Raw genomic sequence first — 19,190 nt, 5'->3', positions numbered from 1 at the left:
CAGTTTCCACATGGGATTCTCTGTTGTCACATGTCCCTGCAAATGAGATGCAGAATATTTGTTCAGGCGATGAATAGCATTTTCCCATATGAACTTTACTGTAAACAAAGGAAAATGAGTTTCAGTGGAACAAAGAATATTGAATAAAGTAGGGAAAAAGAGACTCCTAGAAGAGTAAATTTGTGAGTACTCTAATCATTTAACCAGAGTCAACCATTTGAGGGATATTTACAAGTACGCAGCCATTTTTGCATAGTGATTAAGATTCATTTATAGTTATTTGGGTGTTCTTTCGTATAGTTAGATTAAATCAGGTAGATCATAATTTCTAACATAATGGGATTTTACTGATTTATACAAATAGTAGGCATACAAGTAATTCTATTTTTTGTGGAAACAGATGTTTAAATTCCAATAGTTTTTCTTTAAGATTTATTTATATTTATTGTACAGTCAGATAAACAGAGAGGAGGAGAGACGTAGATCTTCCATCTGCCGATTCACTCCCCCGGTGTACTGATCTGAAGCCAGGAGCCTCCTCCAGGTCTCCTACTTGGGTCCAGGGTCCCAAGGCTTTGGGCCATCTTCAACTGTTCTTCCAGGCTACAAGCAAGGAGCTGGATGGGAAGTGGGGCTGCCAGGATTAGAACCAGTGTTCATATGGGATCTGGGCACAAGCAAGGCAAAGACTCTAGCCACTAGGCTACCACATAGGCCCTGAAATCCCAAGTTTTCCAAGCTATTTTTCTTTTTTGTGTTTGTCACAATTTCACAGTCATTTAGAAACTGATAGGCCCTTTATCTCAGTCAAGATCATGAAGATTTTCTCTTGTGCCAAGAAATGTTTTTTCTTTCACGTAGTAAATTGTATTTGAAAAAAATAAACTACCCATACAATTTTTCATGTTTCAAGATTTAGAATAATAGTAACAGTTATGTTTTGGGAGAATTCCCAAATAGTAAACATCCTTATATAATTGTTCAAAAGTGATAGTTGCCCTAATAAGGGCGGATCCAGGTGTTTTGGGGATGGAAGTTTTTATAATGTTGATAACTTCTTTACAAGGAGGATACAGGCATGGGCATTTAGTACAGCATGGAAATTGCTACTGGGGACTCTGACATCCCACATCACAGTGCTTGAGTTTCAGCCTCTGCTATGCTTTGCTTGTAGCTCCTTTGTAATGCATACCCTGGTTGGTAACAGGTAATTAAGTTTCTGGGCTCCTGGCTTGAGCTTGTCCTAGCTCTGACTGTGGCAGGCATTTGGGCAGTGAAGGAAGATATCTTAAGATGTTCTCTCCCACTCTTGCTATGTTCTTGCTTTGCTCTGGCTCCTCCTCCGCATGTCCACCCCATATCACTGACTTTCAGATAAAAATCTTAAAGCAGTTTCTGCCACCTATTTGGGAGACCCGCCTAATGTGATGAGATCCTCCTGGCTTGGACATGGTCTCTTCGTTATTGTTACAGGGATTGAAGCATTGAACTGACAGATGCAAGATGTTTTGTTTCTGTCTCTGGTTTTTGGCTTCTTAAATGAAGTTATTTGAGAATAGGTTATAAAATTATGAGAGCTACATTAGATAATTTGTCTCTACTGTGTCGACTGAGAAATTAAATGACAATAAATCACAAATTATTAGTACCATAACTTCATAAAATTCAGAAAATATCTTAACTGAATTTTTTCATGTTTCCAGTATTTTGATATTTTTGACTTGCATTGTTAAATTTTCTCTTCATATAACAGTGACTTTAAGTCTTTTAAAGAAAAGTTCTGTGCTTTTGGCAAAACTGAGCAGACGGGTTCAGGTATTTTTACAACTATCCCCAGCTCCAAAATACATGAAGCTTTCCCCACTGTGACCATCTCTTGTCAGATTGATGCATTATTACAGTTGGTGAAATTAAGTTAATCATACTTATTCAAAGAACCTGCTTGGCAAGGATTCACCCTTGGTAGTATATGTATATTTTTTCTTCTCTTCCTTTATTATTATTGTCACCTGTTTTCCCCTCCCACCGTACAGACCTTTGGTAACAGATGCAAGTTTAACATGTTCTTATTTGAGTGTGTCATGGTGTTTAAGATACAGGCAATGGTGGAAAATCTAGTATCAGATGTATGTTTTACAGATTTGGACAAATATTCAGTGATATATCTATCATCATAAGTACTAGAGAACATTTTAAATACCCCAAACATCTTTTCTTCATCTTTGTAACTAAAATTCAGCTACCCCTCAACATCCCTTTAGGTGTGTGAATATATCCCCAGTGATTCAGTAACACAAATTCAGTCATCTCATTCCCATGTCTGTCGGTTATCTCAACCACTTCAGCCATATATGATGGTTTATACAATGTAAGAATTTTACTATAGTTGTGTGAATATATCCCCAGTGATTCAGTAACACAAATTCAGTCATCTCATTCCCATGTCTGTCGGTTATCTCAACCACTTCAGCCATTTATGATGGTTTATACAATGTAAGAATTTTACTATTAACAGCAAAAATATTTTACTACTGTAAAATTTTTTAAAATGGTGCACATGGATATAGCATGAGTTTCTTCGAGTTCTGGAATGGACCATGAAAGAAGGTATCTCTAAAAATAAAGATGCATTAGCTCTCCATTAGTTTACTTCTGGACTTCTATTTTTAATCATAGTTTTTGTGATTTCTAAAAACATGTTCTCAGTAATAAAAATAATGCACTATATATATGAGTGGCTGCCAAGGCAATTAATTACAGGCTGAAATCCGGGCTATTTTTCTTGAGAAAATAATTGCTACAATTATCTTTATTCCTGATATGCATTTAAATGAAATATTTTTAGAGAAATGTTATAATAGTCTTGGTTTTGTGAAATCCCCAAATTTCATTTTTATGGAAATCACAATTCTTACAATACATGAACCTTTAAGAAATAATTTTTTGTGATGACTGATTATTAATGTCAAAAATGAGTTGTGTACTTTATAGTTTCCATTATAAATGTTATGTTTTGCTTCAGAAATACTGTGAAATCTGAAAAGTATGAAGTTTTATTAAAATTGGAAAATACTATAATTTTCATAAAATATTTACATGAAATGATCAAGTATCAACTGGTTATGGATGATAAATGTATTGTTTAAAAAGAGAAGTTATCTTGCTTGAGTTGTTTCTGAAAATTTCTTTTTCTTCTAGATTAATTTATCTGAAACAGTTATAGAGAGCAGAAGATTGAGAGAGGGAAAGAAAGAGAGAGAGGGAAACAGCCATCCACTGGCTTACTCCACGGACACGCACAGTGTTGGGGCTCTTTTGTGATGCAGGGGCCCAAGCACTTAGGTGCTATTCCACTGCTTTCCCAGGAACATTAGTAGGGAGCTGGATCTGAAATGGAGCCCCAGGACTCCAATATATGAGAAGTCAGCCAATGCAGGCTGTGGCCCAACTTTCTGTGCCACAGCACCAGTTGCTCTGACGGTTTCCACATAGAAAACCCTGTTTGCTATTAACGGCTTTCATGCTGTCACATTTATCTCTAAGAATAGGAAATGAATCCACACATGTTAAAGAACCTGTGATAGTACCAATGCAATTTTTTTTTTCATTTGACACATTTAGGCTGCAGCGAAGAAGTAAGTCTTTACTGGCTTACAAAGCCTTTTCACTTCAGCATTGAATTCGGTGAAGTGTCTTCTTATAAGATTTAATATTGAGATTAGGTGTTAATTTATTTGTACTCCATCATGAAAACTGAGAGTTACTTACAGAATTTGGATCTGCATTCTCCAAAGAGAAACATTCCAGTGGCACAGAGTAATTCCCAAGGAAATTTTGGTGGATCTTACCAAGTACTGAAAAAATAATTAAGTAATTACAGATACATTAGTAACTTACTGTTCTTGAAGATTTTCTTTGAATATCTGATGACTTCATTGTGCTTTAGTTTTGAAAATATGTCTATAAAAGAAAATATCACATTGTGTATTTTAAATAGTTAATTTTAGTGTCTATAACTTTGTGAATGCTGGTACCTTAGGATAAGATTTTTCTACTAGAAGAAAATCATATGATTCTAAAATATGTATTTGACAGTTTAAGCAGTACATGATTATAGCATATTCCGCTTTCTTGGACACATATGGCAGGCATTAAAGTTCATTTTTATGCATAATAATTTAAAATGCATAGAAAATCTGCTAATAAGATTAATTTGTCATTTGGAAAACTGAAAGGGTTTGGGGCCAGCACTGCTGTATCTTGGGGCAATGCTGCTTTCTGTGGTGCTGTCATTCCATGTGGGCACCAGTTTTTATCTAGGTTACTTTACTTCTGTTCCAGCTCACTGCTTATGACCTGGGAAAACAGTAGAGGATGCCCCAAGTCCCTTAGGTCCCTGCACCTGGGAGACCTGAAGAGGCTTCTGGCTCCTGACTTCAGATTGGGTCAGCTTTAGACATTGCAACCTCTTCCTTTCCTTTCCTTTTTTCTCTTTCTTTTTCTTTTCTTTTTCTTTTTCTCTTCTTTTTCTTTTTCTCTTCTTTTTCTTTTTCTTTTTCTTTTTCTTTTCTTTCTTCTTTTTTTTGTAACTTGGGAAGCGGGAAGGTGTTGAACCAGTAGATGGAAGATTGATGTCTTTGTCTGTGTGTCTCTCTCTTTTTAACTTTGCCTTTTAAAAAAACCAAAATCTTAAAAAAATGGTTTTACATAAAAAATAATATCAATTATTCTGTTGTCTATGTTTTATAAAATATGTGTACTTTTTACCAAGTAAGAACATTATGTGTATACAAAGAAACTATAAACAACTGAAGTAGGTGTTTCATTATCAGAAAATTTTATTTGATACAAAGCAAAAAATATATATGGTTATGTGAAGAAAACCCCATATGCTTTATACTATGTGATGTCACAAAAATAGGTTGCAAACTTCCAGTTTAAAAATATCCTATTTAAAGGCTACCAAGAACACTCATTTATTTATCATCATTCTGTGTGCCATTTTTATTTAAATAGCTGACAGTAATAAGTGCAGCAGAATCAGTGATATTACACGTCACTACTTTTTCCTTGGGAGAAATCCCCAGTCTTTTGTCTTTTTCTACATTATTGTGCACAAGTATTTCTTACAGTGTCCTTAATGAAGAAAAATGCCTTAATTGCTAATTTGACTTTTGTCAAGTGTGTTTTATTCATCCTCACAGGGACTATGCTATTTTTCTGTATTAATATGAGGAATGTTAATTAAGGTTTATGCGTCTGAGCATTTATTTTACACATTGAATGCATGTATTAAAATATCATAGCACACCCAATAAATATGTATAGATATGTCAAAATACAAGTTATAGCAGGGAAAAGTAGTTACACTTTTTTGCAAGAAAGACATAAGTAAATATAAACCTAAGACCTGGGTTATTTTTACTCTTCAGGAGAAAAGTTTTGTTTGGGAAAGAGAATTTTGTTATGAAAAATCTTACATTCTGTTTCAAAGTGGGTTGATTTTTCCATTGTTATTAGTGTTGACCGTTGCTGAAGAGAGACCTTAGGCTGACTGGATTTACACTTTGTTATGTGTAGTCTGTTTTATTCTCATTAAATGCTTTTTACTTGTCTCACTTTCCATTTGTTTTTAAAATTTCACTGTGGTAATACGTTAAGTGGCTTCTCAGTTCTCAGCATGTTCTGGCATGTGACTATGTCTGACATTCTATTTTTATCCTGATTTTGTCAAGGAGTATTTCAGTGGGTCATTTCAATTTGGAAACATGCTTTCTATATCTGCAAAAGTGTCTTACATCATTTAAAAATCTTTTACACATTTTCTTTTAAGATTCATATATTTTCATTGGAAAGTCAGATATACAGAGAGGAGGAAAGACAGAGGAAGAACTTCTGTCTGTTGATTCACTCTCCAAGTGGCCACAACTGCTGGTGCTGCGCCAATCTGAAGCCAGGAGCCCAGAGCCTCTGCTGACTCTTCCATGCAGGTGCAGGGTCCCAAGGCTTTGCACCGTCCTCAACTGCCTTCCTAGGTCACAAGCATGGAGCTGGATGGGAAGTGAGGCTGCCAGGTTTAGAACCGATGCCCATATGGGATCACGATGTATATAATGCGAGGATTTACGCTACTGGAGTACTGTGCCGGGCCCTCTTTACACATTTTAAGTGTAATCTTTGCAATTTTAAGATAACTTTTTTATTTGAAAGATACACACACATATCAGATACATACCAGAGGCATGTATGGCATGCAATAATACACATCTGAACAGGTCTGTCTTATCTGGGCACGAATCTCCATTTGGTTCTAGGCAAATCTAAGTACTCTGCCATTGAATAGTTGCCTACAGATGAAAAAAAAAAAAAAAAAAAACAGGAGCTCTTCCTCATGCTGGTCTTCAGCAGTCCTCCACTGAGTTGTTAGTGCTGACTGCCCGTGAGCTGGAGGTTGGTGATGGCAGGCCTCTGGCTACTCAGAATCTCCCAGTTACTGGGCTCCACAAGATTCCTGGAATGTATGCTAGGTCTGTCACACACAGTGGGATGTGCCTGTTCCACTGGAAAACAGGACTCTGTCAAATCCCAGACAAGTCCTTAGGCTCTGTCCATGTTCACCGTCTGAAAGGTGGGAAGATCAAGAGTTTGGGCTTTACCACATGCTGTGTGTCAGGATTACAGGCTCGGACTGGTCCCTAAAACCAACTAGTCTGCTCTTCCCAACGTGATAGCGCCTGGAGTCTTGCTTCAGTTTGTGCTAGTAGTTAACTGGAAGCTGAAAATATCCCTGGGATGAGGGCCAGAAGGTGACAAATTTTTATTACAGAGGGCCTAACCCTGGGATTCAATTTTTCTTCCTACACAATGCAGTCTTTCTGTAAACTGTGCTTATTGGAGGTGCGGGATGGGTGACATACATAACTTTCTTTTCTACTTTCTTCAGTGAAACTTCTCTTGTTACAGTAGAGGGAGACACTGTTGGCTCTGTCCTGGCTCCCTTAGCTCTGGTGAATGCTATTAGATACTTGAATAACTGTTCAAATTGGTAGCTGGAGCATTCTATTCAATCACCATGTTTGTGCGAAGCCCCTCACAGATATGCAGATGTATCTTTCTGTTTTCAGCTATGTGGTATGTTCCACTATTTACAAACTTCCTTTTTCGTAATCTTTCCAAATGTTCTTTTGGTGAGATATGTTTGAATGGATGGTAAGTTTCTTATCCCCCCAAATTTTTCAAAGCGTATATATTTTCAGTTTTAGTAGTTGTCCTTGTTGAACACTATGTTTACTGGATTTCTAAGCCTGTGATTATGAAGTAAATTGAACGTATGTTATCAAAAAACAGACAAAAAAGAGGAAGGTTCTTTATGCAAATCAATCCTTTCCTCTTTTTTTCCTTGTAGAGGCCATATAAAATTCTGCAAATAGCATTGTTTTTTGGAAATTTTTTCAGCTGTTTTAATTTGTATTGCAATTATAAGGAAGTATTCTTATATTCTTAGAATTGTATTGATGAACCTGTTCCTTTTACATTAATTTAAAAAAGAAAGTAGAAAGAATGCTTAATAATGTCCAGCCTCTTATCGTCTGCTTTCTCACAATCTATCAAAAATTACTAGTTACATAATTTTTATATATAGATTTCAAAACAAGGGACTTTCAGCAAATTACAGTCATTTTCACAGCTTCCTAGGTTACTCATTTCTTTTTAAAAACACTTTATTTGAAAGGCAAAGTTGCACACAGAGGAAAGCTTGAACGACCTTGTGATTCTTCCATCTGCTGGTACACTGCCTAGAATGGTTTAGGTTCTTCTGGGTTTCCTGAATGGATGTGGGATCTCTAGCCTGTGAGCCATCTTCCGCGTGTTTCCAGGTGCATTAGCAAGGAGCTGGATCTGAGAGAGAGCATTTAGAAATTGAAGCAGCATCCATATATGATGCTAGTAGGACAGGTTTCAGTTTATCCACTAAGCCAGAGTGCCTGCCCCTATTATTCACATTTCTTGAGTGCCATGCAACCATTTTCTATCATGTTTTCTTCTACTGAATTTTGTGTGAATATTTAGTCATATAAAGGCATTGTCCTACAGCAGCAAACTAAATCATAGCTTGGTGTGCCTGCATCCTACATTGAAATGCCAGGAGGCATCTAACACAGCCTCCTGATACATGACTTGGAGTCAAAGGTGATAGTTCAAGTACTTGAGCCTCTGTCACCAACATGGAGAGACACATGCAGTTTCTGCCGGTTGGCTTTGAGCAGCGCATTTCTACCTGCTGCTGGTATTTAGGGAGTAAACCAGTATGTGGAAGATCTCTGTCTCTCAAATCGATTTTTGAAGGAGTAGAAATGATTAAACACTTCACAAAATGTTGATGTGATCGATGGATTTTCTATAACAAGTCAATCTTTTCTCCTTTTTTTCTCATAGGTGTCATTTAAGATTTGAGGTTCTCTGTCCAAATCAATCCTTTCATCTCTTTTTTTTCCTTGTAGAGGTCATATAAAATTTTGCAAATAGCATTGTTTTTTGGAAATTTTTTCAGCTATTTTAATTTGTATTGCAATATTTTAGGAGATCATAATTTTGTATATTTTACTTTTCTCAGAAAAGAGTAATGAAAATATTCTATGTATATCTAATTTCTGGGGGAACTTTACATAAATCTTAACTATTCTTTCCTACATATTTTCTTCTCCCAGTAATTACCAGGGAAATTTCTAGTAGTGAAAACATAATTGGTGCTGGATTATAGTGGCTTCTATAAGCCAATTAGCATCTCACCCGTATAAACCCAAGGGGAATCTTTTATCAGACTAATTCAGGTGCCAAGGAAACATGAAGATAAATACTTAACATTCATTTCATTGATGATTATAGAATCTGTGACCTATTTGTAGTGAAAAAATTAAATGATTGTTGAATTACAGGGAAGTTAAGTGATGTGAATATAAATGTAGTACTAATTGGTAAATATTACTGTACTCTAATTTATTCTAATCAGAAATCTCAATGGGAAAGTTTTAATGACATAATTATTTTTTCCAATAAAGTAACAATTAGTCTGCCTCATATTGTACTAATTGCTATTAACAGGATATGAACAGAGCTTAAGTGCTAAATATTGAGCTACTTCAGAACAAATCTGAAACATCATACATGCAGATCTGATGATCTTGTCTTGCCAAAATAACGTTTAACTAAAAATGTTCTTAACAATAAAAAAAATTTGGATCACCTGGCTTTGGCCTGACTAGCACTGGTTATTGCACCATATGCAAAATGAACCACCGAATGGAGTATCTTTCTGTCTCTGCCTTTTTCTGTAACTCTTATCCTCAAATAAAATAAATGAATCTTTAAAAAAAAAAAACTTGGAGTGCCAGCGACACAGTGTAATGGGTTAAGCTGCTGCTTATAACTCCAGCATCTTGGATGGGTGCCACCTCCTTTTTGGTGTGAAAGCATTCTGTTGCCTGTTGTCTTTTACATCAGTTGAACTACTAGTGTGGCATTAAATAAGTGAGATGCAAGAAAAAAATACACACACACACATGTGTGTGTGTTTAAACATTTTCGGTATTGTGGGAAAAAAGCCTTCTCAAAATTGAATGTAGTTCTAATGGTAGGCATTTTACACATTTGTAAAATCAGTGTAAGGGAATCCCCCTGTATTAACTTACTGATTATTTTATCATTTAAGACTGTTGGGTTTTTCAAATGCTTTATCTACATGTGTTCATAAGAACATAGTATTTTTCATCTTTGTTGATAGGCTGAATTACAAAACTGATACTTAAATATTAAAACAGTTTTATATACCTGAAATAAATTCACTGTGATTCTATATATTAAGTTTCAATCCATTAGATTCAATTTAACAATATTTTGAACAGTTACAAATCTTTCATGATGATGACTAGTAGTTTCTGATCTTTATGTAGTTTTGGTATTAGAACAATGGACTAACAGAATGATTTGCAAAGTTTTCTTTATGTTTCTACTTTGTGAATAAGAATAGAAATGATATATTGTCTTCAAACTTTTGGTGGAATTTGTGGTTCTAGCCAACTATATTTGTTTCCCTTATTGTTAGATAATTAAGTATAGATCTATTTCTTTAAAATATATAGGCTTACTCGGATTACCTACATCAGTTGCATGACTTCTTATGCTTCTGTGTTTCAGTGAGCTGATCTACTTCCTTGAGCTTATCAGATTTGTGAGCATGGAACTATTGACCCTTCTTATAAATTTAGTATCCACAAGTTTCATATTCATAGTGATGATTCGCATTTTGTGTTTATTATTGTTCATTTAAGTCTTTTCATAATAGTTTGTGTATAGGCCTAGGGACTTTGATTTTTGTTTTACCAGAGACATCTTTTTTTTTTCTTATTTTTCAGGTTTTTTTCTTGATTTGTATGTATTTTCCTTGTTTATGCTTACATTTTTGCTTTAAAATAGTTTATTAAAATAGTTACTATCTGATTTTAGACATCCTCTTGTAATATATATAGTCACTTATGTAAATTTTTTCTAAGCACTACTCTGAGTATAATTTCAGTGATCCGTATACTCAGTAATTTTATTGGTTAAATGTGTTTCTTCTGAAATTAAAATAAGTACACCTGGTTTTTATTAGTTTAATAAAGATATATTTCTCTAGCCTTTGAGTCTTCATTTTCTTGTAGATAATGTAATGTATAGTTTTGTTTTTGTTTAATCTGGCAGGTTAGCATGTTTGTAGACACCTTTCATCAAGAGAAACCTTTCATCAGAATGGAATGTTCAACAAACTAACAGTAGGCATACTAGAAAAATGTGAGTAAATCTATTTAAATAAAAACAGCAGCTTCAAAACATGGGTTCAGTTTACAAATATCAGACTCTATAATTCGTAATTCTCCAATCTGTAATTGACTTGATAATACCTTAACTAATATCTCAAGTATTACCATGGTACTTTGAAAAAACTTCAAAAAGGCATAAAATACATCTTTCAATAAGAGTGAAACCCGAGTTAGTTGTTTTTAAAGATTTAATTTATTTTCATATTGAAAAGTTAGATATGCAGAGAGGAGGAGAGACAGAGAAGAAGATTTTCTGTCCAATGAATCACTCCCCAAGTGTCTGCAATAGCTGGAGCTGAGCTGAACTGAAGCCAGGAGGCCCAGAGCCTCTTCCAGATCTCCCATGCAGGTATCATACCAGGACCCAAGGCTTTGCGCCATCCTCAATGCTTTCCCAGGCCACAAGCAGTGCTTTCCCAGGCCACAAGCAGTGCTTTCCCAGGCCCCAAGTGGGGAGCTGGATGGGAAAGCAGGCCGCAGGGATTAGAACTGGTGCACATATGACATCCTGGCGCATTCAAGGCAAGGATTTTAGCCACTAGGCTATTGTGCCAGGTCCCAGGTTTTTTTTTTTTAAATTTTTTTTAAAGAAGAGGGGCCCGGCGGCGTGGCTTAGCAGCTAAAGTCCTTGCCTTGAAAGCCCCGGGATCCCATATGGGCACCGGTTCTAATCCCGGCAGCTCCACTTCCCATCCAGCTCCCTGCTTGTGGCCTGGGAAAGCAGTCTAGGACGGCCCAATGCATTGGGACACTGCACCCGCGTGGGAGACCCGGAAGAGGTTCCAGGTTCCCGGCTTTGGATCGGCGCGCATCGGCTCGTTGCAGCTCACTTGGGGAGTGAAGCATCGGATGGAAGATCTTCCTCTCTGTCTCTCCTCCTCTCTGTATATCTGGCTGTAATAAAATGAATAAATCTTTAAAAAAAAAGATATAACACAGAATATAAATTTGATCAAAATAAGCATTAAAAAACAATTTTTAAGAATTTGTGGTTGAAGTATTTTTTGAAAGAAACTTTCATACAAATCACAGTTGAGTTAAAACCTTGTATGGGGCCTGGCGGCGTGGCCTAGCAGCTAAAGTCCTCGCCTTGAACGCCCCGGGATCCCATATGGGCGCCGGTTCTAATCCTGGCAGCTCCATTTCCCATCCAGCTCCCTGCTTGTGGCCTGGGAAAGCAGTGGAGGACGGCCCAATGCATTGGGACCCTGCACCCACGTGGGAGACCTGGAAGAGGTTCCTGGCTCCTGGCTTTGGATCGGCGCGCACCGGCCCGTTGCGGCTCACTTAGGGAGTGAATCATCGGACAGAAGATCTTCCTCTGTCTCCTCCTCTCTGTATATCTGACTTTGTAATAAAAATAAATCTTTAAAAGAAAATCTTGTATGAACAAAATATACATGTAAGTGAATGAAAATATTAGTTACCAAAATTTGTGGAATGAGTTCAAATAAACTGTAAGGGAAGTTGGTGTTTTCAAAGGCTTATAAAACAAATATGAATGAAAGAATGAAATCTATAAGTTAAGTCAGTGGAATAAGCACTGAAGATAATGGTAGAAACCAATACCGATTAGACACTATAAAGTTGAAATGTTACTGTATTTTGGAATTACATAATGACAAATACTTAATGCAGTGTATAAAAAACAAAATCAAAGTTAGTTGGGACTGATCCATGATGCCAGAATCCCCATATGAGCACCAGTTCCTGTTTCAGCTGCTGCTTTTTTGATCCAGCTTCTTGCTAAATGGCCTCAAATGCGGCAAAAGATGACCCAAATCTTTGGTCCTGGAACCCACCTGGGGACCTGGAAGACCTGGAAGAAGTTCCTGGTTCTTGGTTTCAGATTGTGGCCATTTGGATAGTGAACCAGCAGATGGAAAATCTGTTTCTGTCTCTTCCTCTGTAAGAAGTCTTTCAAAAGAAATAAAAAAAAAATTTACAGAGAAAAAATTAATCAGAAACTCATTTAAAAGTATAAAAAAATTAGACATAAATGTAAAATTTCTGTAAGTAAAATCTGATAATCAACCCAAAGAAAAACAGAAATTTTACCAAATAGAAATGTTAAAAATAACATGTCAACAAATTTGTTTCAGCAGCACTTTTTTTTCTAGAGGATGGAGAAAGGAGTCTTTTCTTCCAAATACTTATATGATTCTACTCATACTTTAAAGCTGAAATATTTGGAAAATGTTTTCCCAAAATCTTAGCTTGTAAGGTGTAACACAGATATACAAAGAAGGTATATCATGTACAAATTAGATTCACCCTAAGGACACAAAATTCTAGTGTAGGATGTCCGTTAATTATGTAGTTGCATCAGAAGGAGGTAGCTAAAATTAATTCTGCTAGATACAGAAACAATTTTAAATTATTACACATTTAAGACATAAACGTGCTAAGAGATATCTTCATTGAAACGCAAAAGTAAAAATTTTCTCCTGTTGTAACTGCAACGAATAAGATTTATCAATTTATTGTAGCATTTATATGGTTCAGGAGTAGTGAAAACTGCTGAATTTCTGCTACCTACTACCTCTGCCAAGTAGGAACGTTTACTTGATAAAGGTCATATGTATTTTCTATTATGTAATGAAGATCCTTTTGTAAACCTTTTTCTCAACTCAGTGCATCTGCAGTGAATATATAAATATTCTCTTTCCTTTGACCTTTCTTAGATCTGTGAGCACAGATAGGCAGTTGCTTGCTATCTTTAATAAATTGCCTAGCTTCTGTTTCTTGTCAGGGATCTTTTCCTCCCTGGAACTCCCTCCTATAACTACAACAAGAGTCTTCTTTCTCTCTTTCTAAATAAATCTTGCATTGCAAACTAGAGTTGTCCACCTGAAAATTTTGTGTGAAACAAGAAACCAGGATACTGTCTTATGTGTCAAATTCCCTGCAACAGTATTAAAAAAAAATTACTGTGTAAAGCACTTCAGTGGCCACATTTGCAGTCTGAATTCTGTCTCCATATTTTCTCATTTTTTAGATAAACATACATTGAAAATTTCACCAATTTCATATTTATATTTTATGTCAAAGACAAAGGAACAGTGTATGATGTTTGAATATATAAATCTAAAAAATTATTATTCTATTGATGCTTTACCTTTTAAACCAGTATTTGTCAATAATTGCCCAGTCATCTGCCCCAGGTGTTACTGTATTTATGGTTATTATAATTTTGAGGAGGGAAATTAGAACTGCTAGCATTTTGTGGATAGAGGCCAAGTAATACTGCTAAAATCCTGCAGTGTTCAGGGTACACATAACTGTATGTGTACAGTCAGGTCTTTGGGACTGCTAAAATATCAACTGTGTGCATATTAGAAAATTATATTAAAAATATTGTCTAACTGTAAGTCACAATACATTAAAGAAATAAATTGGGCCTGGTGCGATAGCGTAGTGGTTAAAGTCCTCACTTTGCACTCCCTGGATCCCATATGGGCCCCGGTTCTGATCCCGATGGCTCCACTTCCCATCTAGCTCCCTACCTCTGGCCTGGGAAGGCAGTAAGACAGCCCAAAGCCTCGGGACCATGCACCCATGTGGGAGACCCAAAATAAGTTCCTGGCTCCTGGCTTCAGATTGGCTCAGCTCTGACCATTGCAGCTGCTTAGGGAGTGAATCATTGGAGGGAGGATCTTCCTCTCTGTCTCTCCTCCTCTCTGTATATCTGACTTTCCAATAAATAGATAAATTAAAAAAACAAGAAATTGTTAGGTTTTAAGTGTACTTAAAGTTCTTACGTTGTTAGGAGCAGCTAACTCTGGCAGCCAAGTCCTCTTTTCATGATTAGTTTACCATAAGCCAAAATCCCAGATTCAGCAAGCTGCTTAGTAAGTCCTTTATCCCAGCAGGGGAGGAACAGGAGCAGGGGTGGAGGGGGAGAAAACTGGAAGGGACACATCTCCTGCCATGGTGGCAGGATAGGGGAAGGGATAAGATGGAGGAGGACTGGGAAGAACCAGGTAGGAAGGGAGGGGCTGTGTGGGCTGTGTGCTGGCCCCAGTACTGGGGACTGAGATGATCTGAGCCGCAGGTAGGTGGGGGGAGAGAGATTGGGAGGGTCTCGGCTAAGACACCAGGTTGCATCTGATTGGTAGATAACTGGAACAGCATGGATTTTGGAGCTCTGGGGAAGAGTAGCAGGAAATGGTGCAGGATGCAAGATGGGCTGTTTGAATCCTCATAAATGACACAGAAATGGAGGGATCTGCCGTGTTTGTGAAAGAAGTAATAACATCAAAGTGACCATACCAAACAAAGTAGTTTACAAATTCAATATGCTCCCCATCAAAATAGCAACAGTATTCTTCTCAGATCTAGGAGAAATGATGCTGAAATTACTGTGAAAACACAAGAGACTCCAGATAGTTACGACAAAGCTGGAGGCATCACAATATCAGATCCCAGGACATACTGCAGGACAAGAATAATCAAAACAGCTTGTTACTGTACAGAAGTTGACATGTAGACCATTGAAACAGAATAGAAACCCCAGAAATCAAACCATCCATCTGCAGCCAGAATATACTTTTATTCATCCTTTAGACAATCTTCTATCTAGAGCTATTTATATGAAATAAAACATACTGTCTAAACATATAATTGTTAGAAGACACTCAGAAAACGATGATTGAGTCAGACAATCAGGCTACTGAAATGTAAAATAAATGTTTTTTAAAAGTTTTGGAAATTTAATAGTGGAACTTTTTGATATGGAGTCACTAGGACTATTTTGTTGATTTTAAACATCACTGTGATGTTGGCCCCATTCAGATGCTATCCATGTACCCTGTTTCCGCTTTCACTTCACCCCTATGCCTCATTAGGTCTGCAACAGAGGAAAGGCTAGCTCAAAATAAAACTTAAATGAATCATTTCTCTATAGACAAGAGCAAGCAAAATCAATCACTGTCCATTCGAGTGGTTCTCGGCTATTGACTTTGAACTTTCCTCATCTAGAAGTTACTGCACTATTAATTGCACTGAAGTTGAATGCTTGTACTTCACCATATTCCTTAGCTGACTTTAGAGGGTACATGCTACTATGTCTTATTAATTTCTTGTGTGGATAACTGAAATTTGGAGATTAGAAGCTTCATAATAACACCCCAAAACATTAATGAAAAATACTTACATGGCAACTCCGTCTAGTTTGCTAAGGAATTTACAGATTCAAATTTCATCACATACTGATTTTTTATATAGTACTGTATGTATTAGCTGTTAATCTCTCCACACAATGGGAAATTGGCCACAGTCATTAGAATAGAATTGTTTAAAAATGTGGAAAATATGTCACTTTGTGCAGATACATGTTTAAGATTTTTCTTGCAATTGTAATTGCCAATCTAATAGCTATTCATTTTCAATAATATCTTAAGAATTGTGCAGATTCTTCCTTTGTATATCATAGGCATTGAGCATCATGGTGTTAGGTATGTTACTTTTGAGCATTAAGGTTTTTGAAACAGCCTTTTCTTTGAAGCAGAAAGCTACTGTGCATTTCTAGATGCAGTCATGAATATTTTTGTATCATCTTAAAAGATAGCTGAAATTCTGACCCTCCAGCTCAAATCCCACAGGCTTTAAATGGGTTAAGTTTAGAGTGCATTGTTCCTCTAAAAAGCAAATAAACCAGAAAAAATGGATCAAGTTATTAATATTTATAAGTTAACAGCTGAATGCATGGTGATTGGTCAGTCTTGAATCTGGTTCTCTTTTTGCTAACTTCTTATAATTGGGAACTTCCTGCTTGACTGCCTTGGTACCATTCTGTCATACTGCAGAGATATTTGTCAAGTAAATTATGTTATTCTTTTGGAAACGATTCTCTCTCTCCTCTAAAATGGTAACAAATTACTTTTTTTCTGACAAGATCCATTGATAGCTGACATAAACATACTGAATAATTACATTCGAATAAAAAAAATCATCACATGATATTGTAGATCCTGTTAGGAAACTACTGTTTATTGAAACCTTTGCTAAGTGCTTTGCATAGATTGTTCCATCACTTGTTTTCTCCCCGGGAACCATGTGTGTCCTATTTTGTATCTATGTAAATAATTAGTAACAAGACAGCAACAATAATAACAAAACATGATAAAAGAAATTGTGCAGGGCCCGGCACAATAGTGTAGTGGTTAAAGTCCTCGCCTTGCATGTGCTGCGATTCCATATGGGCACTGGTTCTAGTCCCAGCAGCTCCACTTCCCATCCAGCTCCCTGCTTGTGGCCTAGGAAAGCAGTCAAGTATGACCCAAAGCCTTGGAACCCTCACCCGCATGGAAGACCTGAAAGAGCTCCTGGCATCGGATTGGCTCAGCTCCGGTCATTGCAGTCACTTGGGGAGTGAACCATCGGACAGAAGATCTTCTTCTCTATCTCTCCTCCTGTTTGTATATCCCCCTTTCCAAGAAAAATAAATATTTGAAAAAAAGAAATTGTGCCACTCTCCCACTAGCACCAACTTATGTAGGGATTTAGAGCTAGATTGTATTCTCTTATGTGAATGTAAGATCTTTATGCTACAAAACAAACGAATACACAAATGATCACGCAAGCAAGGGATAAATAGAAAACAGTTGTCCTTATTTTATTGGCATAAAATAGTTTGCTTGAAGGTGAAGTTTGGTACACCAAATTTAAAGAAATTGCAACTTTAAATTTATTTGAAACTCAGAATTACATGGAGAGGAGAGACAGAATGGGGATTGGATAGAGCTGGCAGTGGAAACTAAGTTTGACCTGTGTCCTTGAACTTGACCCTTCATTCCTTCAAGGGCTGTCAAGATGGCTTGAGGCCATGACCATTCTTTGTGCTTTTTTGCTGCTTTTACCAGGGAAAGCACACTCCTTACCAAAGAAGTTTGGTGTAGAGGAAGCTTCCTGGAGGTTACAGAGCAGATTGTGGCCAAGATACTGTGGGAAAATAGCAAACTAATGTACTGGTATGGAAATTATTTATTTCATAACATCTGTCAAAACACTGTTGTGTATCTTTGTGTAATGATAATTGTGAATATTCCCAAGCTTTCAATTTTTTGAGTGAGGTAAAAATTTCAAACTACTTATAGTTGAAGAGTGCAGACACCACTTCCATATGTCATTTAATTCTCAAGTATCTTGGCCACATAACTGAAGTATCACTCTAAGAATAAGGATCTAGACAAAATGGTGGTGGTGAAAGCCAAGGTGGATGAACTGAAAGGGATCATTGTCAGAAATAGATCTGGTTGCTGAGTGAAAAGTTTGGAATTATTGATAGACTAAACTAATTTCTTGTGGATACATTTTTCATCTTCAAAACTACCAGCAGAAAACTTGCTCTAACCATATATGAGAAGAATCTCAAATTCACTGCCATTATCATCATGTTTATATCAGTTGTGCTAATCTGTATCATTGTACTATCTCTCTGTGGTGGAATTGTGTGAAGAGAAGAGAATAAATAAGAAGTTACCAGTAACCAAGGATGTGGAAGAACAAAAAGTTAAGAAGCATTCTACATTGGTTTAAGCTTTTCACTACTAATAGTTGGTGTCTGCCAGTCTCTTCAATCCTGTTTTTTACTTTTATTCTTTTTAAGACCTGAGGTAAAGAGGGAGGAGGAATGGAGTGGAGGAAAAAGAGTTCACCAACTGGTTCACTACCACTAGGGCCACAACAATCAGCACTGGACCAGGCAGAGACCAGGAGCCAGGAGCTTCTGCCTGGACTCCATCAGTATGTTCAGGGGCAGAGGACTTGGGCTATCTCCCACTGCTTTCCCAAGCACATTAACAGAGAGCTAAATCTGAAGTGGAGAAGGAGGGACAGGAAGTGCTGTCCATATGAGGTGCTTAGTCTGGTATGACACAATGCTGACCCCTTCACTTAGAAACCAACCAACCAACCAGTAAACAAACAAAACCCCCCAAACAAACAAACAAAAAAAACCCCTTATTCTGTCTCCAGATTTCTTTGTTTTATAATTTATTTCAGTAAGCTTTAGATTGAAACATTCACTGCAACAGTAGCTTTGAGAAGGTGTTTGTATCCTGCTTTTATTAATAGAGTAGCCTCATCTGTTTGGAGAACCATATTTGTTACTGATTACACAAAACTATCACCAGGGTGGAATCCAGTCTTAAGAGATACCTGATAGAATTATACAGTAACTGTATATGTGTACTTAAAATCATTGAAGACAAGGATAATTTTGCTAATATATTATTTTGTAATGTTTATGTCTTATGATACTTACTTTTTGAAGAAATTTAGGTGCTTCAAAGCAATATAGATGGAGAATAGTTACTTGGTAAATCATAA

General features: G+C 36.6%; 1 pseudogene; it reads left to right on the top strand.

Annotated features, from left to right (window-relative positions):
* The first annotated feature begins 14,817 nt into the window (after positions 1–14,817).
* Positions 14,818–18,316, top strand: LOC101525350 (vesicle-associated membrane protein 7-like; annotated as a pseudogene).
* The last annotated feature ends 874 nt before the right edge of the window (positions 18,317–19,190 follow it).

The sequence above is a fragment of the Ochotona princeps genome, chromosome 6, assembly GCF_030435755.1.
Source record: "Ochotona princeps isolate mOchPri1 chromosome 6, mOchPri1.hap1, whole genome shotgun sequence".
Classification (NCBI taxonomy): domain Eukaryota; kingdom Metazoa; phylum Chordata; class Mammalia; order Lagomorpha; family Ochotonidae; genus Ochotona; species Ochotona princeps.
This window is presented reverse-complemented; position numbering and strand designations above follow the sequence as displayed.